Below are 9,370 nucleotides of genomic sequence, written 5' to 3'. Positions count from 1 at the left end.
TGCTATGCTCTGATCAATTCAGTTCGCATCTACATTTATTAAATGCATTTGTTTTATTGGAATGCAAACTTTAGTTACTCCGAATTCAGTATATTCTAATTCTTGAATAACTAATTAACCATATGTATTGCTGATTCCGCACCATCTAAAAGGACGGATGAAACATTTCCTTTGCGTACTTCCTTCAAAACTTGTCCCAAAAAATAAGCAATCATTTTAAAGGATTGTGTTTTTTCATCAAACTTGGAGTTCAGGACTTGATTTTGTTCTGCAAGGTCCGCATTTTGCTTCTTAACAATCGATAGTTCGCCTTTCATGTTCTCCATTTCCATAGCGTTGTTGCTAACACAGGTTGACCCTTCTTTCCTAAGCACCCCTTCGACTCCAAATATGTCACTTTTCTTCACTCTAAAGCCATAATTCAGAGGACGTTTAGGTACTTCACCTTTATATATAAGCTCAGTAAAGACCGTATTCTCAATTTCAACCCTAGACATAGATGAAGAAGAACTGGCAAGGTTTTCTTGGACCTTATTGTTTGCTTCTTCCTGTTAAATAATATGAAAAGTGTAAGCTCGAGATGATAAAATATCACAAATGCAAGCACATAAATTCATCTTAGGCCAGTAATGTTCTATTATTGGATGTTGATATGAATGCTGGATTGGGTGATTTTGGGTTAGCTAGGCTTACATTGCTCACATTCTAAACCAGAAGCAGATCTGTACTACAAGAACACCTAGATGTATGCATTTTTTCCTCACCCCAACTAAAAGTCTAATAGTCTATACTTAAGAGTCTAGAACGATAAAAAGACAGTTTAGCTTCCAGCATCGCAGCATTACACTCCAACGTCTCCAAGCACCGTAATCCTATGTAAAAGTATTTGTGTGAAATAAGCAGCTCAAGTCATGCATTCCATTTATTTATATGGATATTTTTGAGTTCTGATGAACATTTCCAGGAAACAAACTTCTTGAATTAATGGTCGATCGTTGAAGGTCATAAGAGACATAAAAAAAGGAAATCTATTTAAGCATAGACTCACTAAGAATTGTAAAATTAGGGTTGTTCACGCACAATTTAAACTAAGAATAACCCAACGTTGGCTGAATTTATTCACTGTACATAAACATGGAGGAAAACAAAGTAAAACTCTGCTTAATAATTACAAATTTTCAGCATTTGAGTTAGTTCTCGCAAGGATAAATTATTGTCAAACAATGCTACCTAATTCGTGGTTTGCTTAGGTAAGCAAAACAGATAAAGGACCACTTATAAATACTTCATAAATGTTTATATATTCCTGGTTCTCTTATAGACACTTCATAAATGTTCATATTTTCCAAGTGTTTTTTTTGAGTTTCAGTTTATTAATGAGGGCATTGATAAATATGTAATTTTTTTGGGAAATATTATGCTTAAGAAAAGCTAATTTATGGGTTCTAGATTATTGTAGCTTGTAAAGGATGTTCTGTAGAAAAAGCCTTTCTTGAAGGGTCGTCTTTCCACAGTTCTTTTTTTTCCCTGTGTTTGTATTCCTCTTTGGCTAAAACTCAGAGGATGACCAGGAATATATTGTTATAATTAACTGGGAGAAAGAATGAAATCCTGTTGTACATCACAAAAGAAAAGCCCTGATAAAACTCCACCATTATGGCAAATGAGATTCAAGGACAGCTGCATCCTAATGAAGACTAGCAAACAAATTCTGCAGATCCAACAAACCCCTATGATCTTCTAGTGTGTGCTCCTAAAACAGCGTATACTACTTAAAGAGGCACCAAAACAGAAGAAAGGAAGTTGAAACGCACACCTGTAATCTCAGACAGTCTGCCAAAGGGAAGTGGGAAACCTAATAAGCAAAGATAACGTGATAACCTCACAATTAGCAAAGTGGAAAAACACACACTAGGGAAAATAAACCTATGATCTTCTACTGTGTGCTCCTAAAACAGCGTATATTACTTAAAGAGGCACCAAAACAGAAGATGGAAAGTTGAAAAGCACACCTGCAATCTCAGACAGTCTGCCAAAGGGAAGTGGGAAACCTAATAAGCAAAGATAACGTGATAACCAGTCTCACAATTAGCAAAGTGGAAAAACACACACTGAGGAAAATAAACTGCCTCATAGAAAATGGACACCTTTTTGTCCACCCCCCCCCCACCCCACCCCCCCCCCCACAAAAAGAAAAAGTGTTTTCACGAGTGTGGAGAACAATTAGCATCTTCTTCTGCATTGTCTCTTTGCAGGGAATATTTGCTAAAGGCTGTAGGTTAATTTTGAGGAGTAGCTGTCATTAGTATTTTGACTATTGAGTCTAGAAAAGCTGTCAACCTTAACCCTGATCAAGACATGACATCTCAAAGAAAAACTTGCTGCTGAAGGAAAAAAAAATGAATGTGGAGCTACCCTCGAGTGTCTCAGACAGCTACAAGAGAAAACAACGGCAAAATCTCCAATTTTTACACTCTAATTCAGGGAGTCAACAAAAAACACCCATGCAAATATGACTTTTCAGAAGCAGCAACAGCCAAAGGGGCAGAGGGGGCGCAACAACCCTCCTTAGAGGATGCAACCTGACTTTCATTAACATCTTTTGTCCTAGTTACTTTAGCTTAATTACTTTTGTCTTATTCTAAAAAGTTGTATTAAAAAGGGGAGAAGGGAGAGACAGAGAATCATCTTGGAATTAAATGGTTAAGTGGGAGAGTTGAGAACCTCTCGAATAGTTCTCTAGTCTGTAATCAAGCCTTGAGATTTATCCTTAAATAATATAAACTACTTCCTCTATTTTCCTGTATTCTCCCTGTGGTGATATCAGTGGTTTGCTTGGAAATTCTGAGTTCCTTGCAGTGATCATAAGTGTACAAGGCATATCATTGCTCATTGCTAGGTGTCATGCTGCTATTGCTAGGATGAGTGTTGTTTGTCCTTCCATTTGTTTTGCCTTATGATTGTCTGTTTATTTTAACTTGATTTGTTTTTATATATTTTTAACACCTTTTCAATTTGCTACAGCACAAAACTATTGATAGTGTCCTAGAACGTGTTGAGAGGTTGGACAGCTTGGTAGAAAAGAGTTCACATCTTAGTGCTGCATCACAGGTGATTCACAAAACTAAGATATAGCCAAAGCACCTGCCTGCTTCCATTTGAAAGATGAACTGTACTAAAAAAAACGCACCAAGCAGAATAAAAGAGCATGCCAACAATCAGGACTAAAATTACTTTAAAAGACAAGATTGTAAATATTGAATTAGCTTAATGCAATGTATACCACAAATTGATGAGAGAGTGTGCCCTCTTTAAAGCTTCCATCTTCTTTGGCATAAACTGTTTTGTAAAACGCCAATTCGCTAAACTTTCCCTTCTTTTTCTGCAATGTTAGGAAAAAAAAAATATCAACATACTTATGTGAACAATATTCATGTTTTAAGTTTCTATCTGATTAATACCTATAGCAACTGAAATGCAACAAATCAAATAAGGTAGAAAATCATACCAAATCTTCTCTTCGATTAGCAAAGCTTGTAGCACCACTGTTGTGCTTATGTCCTTGTAATGCTCGGGCATTTTTTCCCATTTCACATTTTTCCTAATTTCATGAAACCAATGTTAACATGAATAGGCGAAACACTTGCTAAATTTAGGATCGTTCGAGGTCACAAACCTGGGTCTTTGGTAAAAGCCAATAATCGACCAAATCCGTCCAACTCCTATCGGAGACTCCATCAGGTTGTTTGGCATAGTTCTGTTCTCGAGTTCTGTTCACTGGATCGAAATAATCCTTCTTCAAAGTGTATCTATGTTGCTTCCATGGCTTGTCAATACGCATCAAAAGTGCATCGTTAACTATCTTCCCTTCGGGTATCACAAAATGATTCTTCAAAGAAAAAAGAAAAATCAAGTTACACCATATTTCATCTCCAAAACACCACATTGGTAAACGATTTTGTAGAAAGAAAAATGCATGACTCGACATATTATTATTAATGGAATGTATACTTCTGTTAGAATGGCCACTAAAGCTCTCAGCATCTTCATAGTCATATTTGAGAGCTGTTATTAATGAATTTATTAGCATTACACTTCTGATTAGTGACAAAGAACTAACATTTTATACTTAAGATGGAAGTCTTACTGTCCTAGGGAAGTAAACAAGCTAGATTAGAATGTAGACAGATAATTCCTCGTTGTATAATCACCATTCACCAAGCTTATAAAGGAGATAACACAGAAGAAAAATGAATTGTAATCTGCTGATTAGATTAAAAACTTGCAGTGTACTCTACATTGATCAATTCACATTAAAATATTATCATCCCTGTAAAGGCGTATCAAAAGAGACCAGTCTAACGGAACATGAGCAGAATAACAGGGTCAGAGGGAGTATAGTAGGGTTGGGGAAAAATTAGTGTGAACAGATTGGAGAAAGGACAGAAGGGTGTTAGTACAATACTGCTTTAATGCACGAGACATAAGTGTGTTTTTACCCTACATTTACTCAGAATTAAGTTCTGATCAGTTATATCCTGATCTGATCAATTCAGTTATGATCAGTTCTCATCAGTATGTTCTGATCTAATCAATTAGTTCCAACCAGAATAGACTCTGTAAAAGAAGAAGCTGAAGTCAATGATTTGCTTATTGAAGCGAAAAATGGAGATGCTATTCTTATATTGAAAGAAATGGCAGAGGAAGAAGAGAAGCTGCTTGAATTGAGAATTCAGTTGCAGTGCAAATGTGGTCTGATCCTCAAGGCATATAAAACTCTCATTAATCACTCATTTTTCGTTTCTGGAATCTGGAACTAGCAACTCAGTGAGTATGATTTTATTTGGTGTAAACATATTTTTTGTTCATGTTGGCTATATATCCAGTTTAAGTTTCTTATGTGATAATCTTGTATGTTTGTGGTATAATTGTTGTGACATATTTACAGAAGAAAGCAAAAACAGCATCATAACCAAGAAAAGAAACCAACCAGAAAGTCTTAACCAACAAAGCAACCTACCAAAAATAAATCTACAATTATTCCAAGTGTTAAGAACGATAAATACACATACCCGAATAAGTGTAATAATATTGGCTTTTAACTGCTTGTTCACCTCACGCCAACTATGTACTCCCACCGGACAAAATGTATCTATTTTTGCAATATCTCCGAGGAAACTCACAAGAATGGAACCACCTTTTCGAATAGGTTGGTTGAATTCATTGAACTTGACAATGTATTTGAATCCCTTTGCATCTTGCCAGACTTCTCGAGGTGGAACTGATCCTTTCACCAGGTATCGTATTCCATCAGCATCTGCCACAAGAATTAAATGAGATTAAAAAATTACCAAGACATTTTATACTTTGCATATTTGATGTAGGACATGTTTACCTATAGCTATGGCCTCTTCCTTCTCATCAAACTCCCTTGAAGCTGGCCAATTTGGAATAATAATCCGACGTCGATGTTTTGATATTTTCTCAGGAGGATCACTTCCTTCTCCTTCACCCTCAAAAGTTGATTCTTCCAAATCCATTTCTCTTTCACCATCAGAAGCTGATTCTTCCAATTCGTCCCAATTGTAATTGGGCATAACTTCACACTCAGCATGAATGGATGGAGGAGACCGCCTCCTTTGAAATGCATTTTCACTCACATGCACCTGACTAGAAGCAAGCTTCCCGACTCTCTTCTTCCCTTCCATGGTGTCTGGTGGTGTAGGAGCTCGTGTCATCACAGGTTTTGTTGCTCCCATGGGTGCAGCAAATACACTTTTCTCTAAATGTGGCTTGACATAAGGCTGTTGGGTAGCTTTGAGAGGTTGTTGGGTAGCTTTGAGAGGCTGCTGGGAAGCTTTCTGAGGCTGCTGGGAAGCTTTGTGTTGGTCCAAAGAGGGTTGCAGAGTAGCTTTGAGAGGCTAGAAAGGGTGTGGATTCGTCGTTGTTGCTTTCTGTGCTTCTCTTTCAATCAGGTTCGGAAACAAAGGTCCCCTTGACCATCTGCTTTGTGCCACTTTTGTTTGTGATTGTGATGCTCCTGTAAGAGTGGATGGCATTGATCGTTGTGAGGGGTTAGAGGATGGTTTTGACGGAGTAAAGGGTGGTTTTGATGATGTCTTAAGTTGTGGCTTTGATGGCATGGTAGTAGACTGTGGCATGGATAATTGTCGTGCAACCATGGAAGGTGATGATGTAGATGATGTGGGTTTTTTAGCAGTTGTTGGTTGCTTGATAGGTTGTGATATGGTCCCAAACGACTGTGACATTCCAAGTGTTGGAGGGCTGAACGGTCCCCAGTTTTGGCTGGATGGATCAGAAGATTTGGGTGACTTTGATACAGAGCCCTCATCAGTAGCTAAAAGGGATTGTTTACTCCTGTAACTCATATTTTAGTTCATGTTCAACAAGTAAAAAACACAAATAGTGATAAAACAAACTCAATTGTTGTAAGAATGTAACACTAAATAGGATATAGGTGTTCACTCATAATGAAAATCAGTTTAAGATTTTCAGATACACAAGATTATAATGAGCAGAAATTAGTTAAGAGTTAGGTAAACTTGAGTCATCAAACGATACATTCAGATCAAATAAAGCATATTGAGAGTGCAAAGTCAGTTTCGTATAACTGATGTATAGTAAAGTTTATGCTAATAACATCATTCTCAGCATATTTTCAATGCACTCAATATATCAGGGAAACTACATTACCAAGACTGTAAAATTTGTACCTCATCTTGCCTCTAAAATCTAAATGAAAGCCAAAATCATATATCAAACCATTGCATCGATCATAAATCCCCTTCACTGTAATGTGCACCTCATTAACCCACTGTCTAGTTCTCCCTCCCCCTCCCACACAACAATATGAATGACAGTGCAGAAGGAGAACATAAACCAGAACTCTATCTACTGCAGTGCTGATACTGGAAAAGAATTCAAACATCAGAATCCAACTGAACTGAAAGAGATTTCACATCCACAGATCCACTTGATTGCGAAAAGTGCAGACAAATTGATTAAGATCCATCATTCAGGATGTGAAGTTTTGGGAGTTGTCAAACTAATACTTCAACTACGATTTGTCTATAGACTTACAGAAGTGCTATCCGCCTTCCCCTCCTCCCAGTATGTCAGGCAGAAGAAAAATCCAGAACAACAAGAAAACAAGCCAACGACCTAAAACCGGACTCTAAAATAAGATTCTTTTTTTCTAAAAAGAACTCTGTTAGCAGTTATGTTTCCCATAAAGCATTTTTCCAAAGTCAATTCTTTCAGATTGAACAGACACAACCAAAACTGCCAACTTAGTTAAATTATCATTTAAGGCAGACCCTGGCCATTCATAAAACGACTGTAACACGCACCATTCGGTTAAGGCATACAAAGTCACATGATTAACAACCCAAACTAACTCAACAGTACCATTGAGCCTCGGCTATTTCATCAACCTAGAAAGCTGCTATAGCAAAACAAACACTAGGAAAGAAAGCCTCTATTCCTGCACTCGTAGTAAAAAAGACTTGAAGCTTCTTAACACTTGTAGATATTAGGTTCAACATAAAGTAAATGATGTACATTAGCTTGAGCTCAGAAATTAAAGACTCGAGGAGCACATTGTGGGACTAAAGTCTCCCCCAACTCAATCAGATTACCAGGCTACAAAAGTGAATAGTCAGCTCCTGCCTAACAGGATTTAGGTTATTTCCTAATTCTTTTTTCGTTTCAATTCATTCACTCGTCTTAAAGACTCGAGGAGCACTGTTTCTTAAAATTTAAAGAGACCACTCGTTTAGCTATATTGAAATGAGAAACAGGCCCCAAAAGTAGTCTGATATAACACATCTGCACCAAAAAACATATATAACACATCTTGAAGATAGACATTGAGAAGGTCTTTGTAGCTTAGATTTTGTTTGATCTTCAGTAACCTAGAAAAATATTATCCTAAGTTTTGTTTGATCGTGATGGTAAACTAGAATTCACTCACTTGAAGGTCCAAAATTGTATAATCACCAACGAATTGGAGAACAAAAACTCAAAATCTCCAATAATAACACAATAAAATCAATTAACCAAATCCCTACCGCCACGAGAACTATATTCACAAAAGATAAACTTTGAGACAACAAAAATGAAATTAATCTTCACGGTAACGGCGCCAATGTTGAAAGAAAACATAGATCGTAATTATTATATTATAAATAAAAGAAAATAAGTCATTAGATGGAATCAATACAATACAAATAAAAAGCAATATCAAAAGGGTTCATTTGAAAAAAAACTCTATGATCAATCGGCTCCACCCTCTTCCTCTACCGGTAAAGAATCACCTAAATCAAACAAGTCTCTAGGCTTATTCTTAACAACATGCCACCACCCTTTTTGTATCTCATCTTCTATGTAAAAAACTTATTTTGCTTGAGATGAGAATACAAATGGATCATCTTGCAATAATCGCCCGCTATGCATCAATTTAGAAAAATTGACACATACTCCTCCATTTGGATAGGCTCTTACACCCCTATAAATGTCTACCCAATCACAACGAAACAATACAACTTTATAATCTCCATAGTAATTTAATTCATAAATATCTATCACTTTTCCATAGTACGCCTCTCCATCCGCTTCAACCATAATTCCAGAATTTTGTGTCAAAAGACGACAATCGCGATCCGTGGAAAGGAACTTATAACCATTGATCATGAATCCTTTTAATTTTCTACCATAATAATTCAAACCACCCGCCAACGCTCTTCTTAGTTTTCCATCTTCGGTGGTTACGTCTATGCAATGTACCTACGATGGTACATCATTAAATCAAAATACATTTTTTTCAAACAAAGAATTATTTGTTCACATTAAAAGAACTTAAGTAACCTTATTTTGCAGCCACCCTCCAAATTCATTGATGATCCAATTACTTTCATCACTCTCCGTGACAGAATTTCGTAAGTTCATTTGACGCTTCTCCGTTAAAAATTCACTTCATAGAAGAAGAAAAAACTTAGAGTGGTCTTTAACAATTGATAATTCAAAAGAAAACAGACATAATACTTACTCTAATTCCCCTTTAATCTCATCACAATGAAGTAAAACGTAGCGATGAGCTTGCTTTAAGGTTTTGTCATCAAGGCGAACGCTAACCTCCTTCCCAATAACTCGACCACCAGAATTAAACAAGTAATCATTGGGATTTGGAATGTCATCATCCATCCTTTTACGTATGTTGAAGATAGTCTCAACACCTTGAAGATATCTCGAACAAAACCTAATTATCTCCTCTAAAAGGAAGCCTTCCGCAATAGATCCTTCAGGTTGGGCTTTATTGGTTACATGTGATTTCAAATGGGACAAGTACCTT

This window comes from Spinacia oleracea, chromosome 6 (genome assembly GCF_020520425.1).
Source record: "Spinacia oleracea cultivar Varoflay chromosome 6, BTI_SOV_V1, whole genome shotgun sequence".
Classification (NCBI taxonomy): Eukaryota; Viridiplantae; Streptophyta; class Magnoliopsida; order Caryophyllales; family Amaranthaceae; genus Spinacia; species Spinacia oleracea.
This window is presented reverse-complemented; position numbering follows the sequence as displayed.